At 32.3% G+C, this 3,711-nt stretch overlaps 1 non-coding gene across 1 annotated transcript; it reads right to left on the reverse strand.

Annotated features, from left to right (window-relative positions):
- Positions 1-1,089: 1,089 nt before the first annotated feature.
- Positions 1,090-1,162, reverse strand: TRNAA-GGC (transfer RNA alanine (anticodon GGC)). The gene has a single exon. It is a non-coding gene; the product is annotated as a tRNA-Ala (tRNA).
- Between the last annotated feature and the right edge of the window lie 2,549 nt (positions 1,163-3,711).

The following is a 3,711-nucleotide window of genomic DNA, read 5'->3' on the forward strand; positions in this document are numbered from 1 at the left end:
TAATTAAGTAATCAACTCAAATAGTGACATGTAGAAATTTACGCTGATTACGATATCATTTCAAGTACAAAATATGTTATGAGTAGAGTCTCGGGACACTTAAAACCTTAATGATAATCAGTTAACCGTGTCATAAAGTGTATAAACTATTTTTAGCAGAGTAAAGTAACAATATTGTAGCAGTTCTTAAAATTTTCATGATCGAAATATTTCTTATATATTATTAGTATATTATTGTTTACTACCTTTTTTTAAGTAATGTTTCAGGAAATATTAACGTGCGGGACAAAAGTAACCACTGAAAAAAAGCAAGATTTTTAAGACTGTTGTCTTGTACAAAAATAGTTATCATTTGTAAATATGAGATTGTATACATTGTGAAATGAAGTAAATATTAACGATTATATGTTAATACAAGAAACGTTTAAACAAAGTATCACATGTATTTCTTGCACCTTAAATATTAAAGTACTAGATCTTATACAACTTAATTTGTCTTCATTTTGCCTTAATAATGTCAGATATTTAAAAGTGAAACAATTATCAGTATTGGTACCAAGTGAAAATATTTGAGTTAGTGTAAAAAATTTGGTATTTTTCAGCAGTTTCTGTATTAAATTTTGTATGACATACTTTATTTTCTATTACTTCAATCGCCAAATCAACTACCACTAAATAAGAAATCATATTTTTTACGTGATAATTTAAATACAGACATTACACTGGTGTCTACGAACGGTGACGTCACATATGAAAACTGATACCGTCTTGTAATAATGATAACATATGTAAGTTATTAATGCTAATAACATAAATTAAAAGTTAATCAAACCCGTTTTAATCTTATAATTGTTAAAAGGATTGTTAATAAAAATCTTTCAAAAATCCATACTATGGATATTGATGTTATTGTAATCGATGGGTAAGTATTATGTCAAATTATTATTATACATTGACCTCTTCCATCTAAGTTGCGCTATGTATATTCTTTTACTTTATAGAAACATCGCGCTTATTCTTAGAGTGAAAATCGCTGGAGTGCGAAAAACTTTGTCAATTAAAATTAAAGAGCAGTGAAAAAAAGTTATCCGCTTCGGCCAGGAGTCAAACCTGGGCCTCCTTCTTGCCAGGAAGGTGCGTTAACCAACTTCGCCACCGAAGCCTTGGCGGACACCCTTCTCCACTGCTCTGTTTAAACGTGTCTTAGATCGAACGCCGATATTAAAGATGTTGATGTTATTGCAATCGATGGGTAAGTATTATGTCTAATTATTATTATACATTGACCTCTTCCATCTAAATTGCGCTATGTATATTCTTTTGTTTTATAGAAACGTCGCGCTTATTTTTAGAGTGAAAATCGCTGGAGTGTCAAAAACTTTGTCAATTAAAATTACAGAGCAGTAAAAAAAAGTTATCTGCTTTGGCCAGGAGTCGAACCTGGGCCTCCTTCTTGCCGGGAAGGTGCGTTAACCAACTTCGCCACCGAAGCCTCGGCGGACCTTCTCCACCCTTTTCGCACTCCAGCGATTTTCACTCTAAAAATAAGCGCGACGTTTCTATAAAGTAAAAGAATATACATAGCGCCATTTAGATGGAAGAGGTCAATGTATAATAATAATTTGACATTATACTTACCCATCGATTACAATAACATTATTATCTATAATTTCGGCGTTCGACCTAAGACACGCCTAAACAGAGCAGTGGAGAAAGGTGTCCGCCGAGGCTTCAGTGGCGAAGTTGGTTAACGCACCTTCCCGGCAAGAAGGAGGCCCAGGTTCGACTCCTCGCCGAAGCGGATAACTTTTTTTCACTGCTCTGTAATTTTAATTGCCAAAGTTTTTGACACTCCAGCGATTTTCACTCTAAAAATAAGCGTGACGTTTCTATGAAGTAAAAAAATATACATAGCGCAATTTAGATGGAAGAGATCAATGTATAATAATAATTTGACATAATCCATACTATGGATAAAAGTTTTGAAAGCTGACGTTGAAATTGTTATAATTCGAATACATGCTCTTAATATAACAAATATTAACAAGTGTCGTACTTAATCATGTATGTGCATTGGTAATATAATAGTTCGAATATTTAGTGTGTAAGCCTGCACAAAAATACTTAAATTTTGTCAATATTTTTGTATGCTTGTGTTTGGTCTATTATAGATCCAGTTACTGCTCACGATATTATTAATTAACCTATTGACTCAATGTGGCTATATATTGACTTATGGCTTTAGTCTCCCACACCCGAATAACCTACATAGCTCCGTAGTGATCCGTGATTTTATCTATCATGTATCGTATTACGTAACTAAAAATCCAAGAAAGTATGGATTGATTTATCCCGGAACTTCTCAGTGTCTTGTCTCCTATTCTAAATTAAAGTTTTAGAGAAAAGTAGAGTCAGATGAGTTAAAGCCGGTTCTATTTCTGTGATTTTTTGATCATTTTCATCTATTTAATTTTTTTTCTTCAACCAGATTTTGAATCAATGATAAGTTAGACTTTGTAAACTTAAATGCTACGATATAACGTGTACCACGCTTACATTATCTGTAGATTGCAAAATTGATTACGCACCCAGATAGTAACCGATTAATTGCTGCTTCATGATCTCCCATTGTGGGTACTAGCTGTATAACATAATCTTTCCATAAGAGTGTAGTAAACAAAATCGTACCAATCAAGTCAAGCAATGTCTACTCTGCAAATTACAAAAAATACTCTTGTTTTCGTATTTTTAAACTACCCATTTACGCACGCACGCACACATACACACACATCACTTTTGAACAAGTTAAGTTTAGGAAAAGCTAATTATATTAAGTTAAAAATTGAAAAACATGTTTCTGAGATCATTTATGCATGTTAATTTTTCAAAAATGAGATGTATCTATCAAACTTGATGGGAAAAATAGACGTTTTTTTAAAAGTTTTCTTTCAGCAGTTACATGCACCGTTGTTGTCCAAATCAACTAACTTTATTTTTAGAGGTGTATTTCAACTAAAGTTTACGATAATGTTAGTCTTTAAAAATGAAGTGGGTATTCCGTTATCGTAACAAAATTGACGTATCTACCACTTTTTAGGTGTATTTTACTTAATTGTGCGTCTTCCCATTTACTACTATATATAATAAATCAAATATATAAAAAGAAATTAAATAGTGATTAGCCGATCAAATTTGTAACCACAAACTGAAATCAGCATATTTTCAAATTAGCAGATTTTTTTTCAAAAGTTCTCTTTTGGCAGGTACGTGCACCGTTTTTGTCTAAATAAACTAACCTACCTTCATTTTTCGAGGCGCATTTCAACCAAAGCTTACGATAATGTTAGTTTATAAATATGAAGTGGGTATTCCATTATCGTAACAAAATTAACGTATCTAGCACTTTTCAGGTGTATTTTACTTAATTGTGCGTCTTCCCATACATTTTTGATGCACTTCTCTTCCTTCATTCACATGAAAACAATGTTATATACTGGAATACAATTTTAGAAATAACTCTTTTGCCGAAAGATCCCTTTGCCGAATGTATTTTTTCGAAAAACAATTTGCCGAACATTTTCACTGGTGATTCGGCAAAAAAAATTGTCGGTGGGACTCTTATTCGGCTTATCATGTTTTCGGCAAACTTATTTCGGCAAAAAATTTTTTCGATACTTTTGTGAGTCGGAAAATGTTCTTTCGGATAAACAT

Source organism: Copidosoma floridanum, unplaced genomic scaffold, assembly GCF_036245765.1.
Source record: "Copidosoma floridanum isolate Cflo_tuat_1 unplaced genomic scaffold, Cflo_Japanese_pri ptg000011l, whole genome shotgun sequence".
Taxonomy (NCBI): domain Eukaryota; kingdom Metazoa; phylum Arthropoda; class Insecta; order Hymenoptera; family Encyrtidae; genus Copidosoma; species Copidosoma floridanum.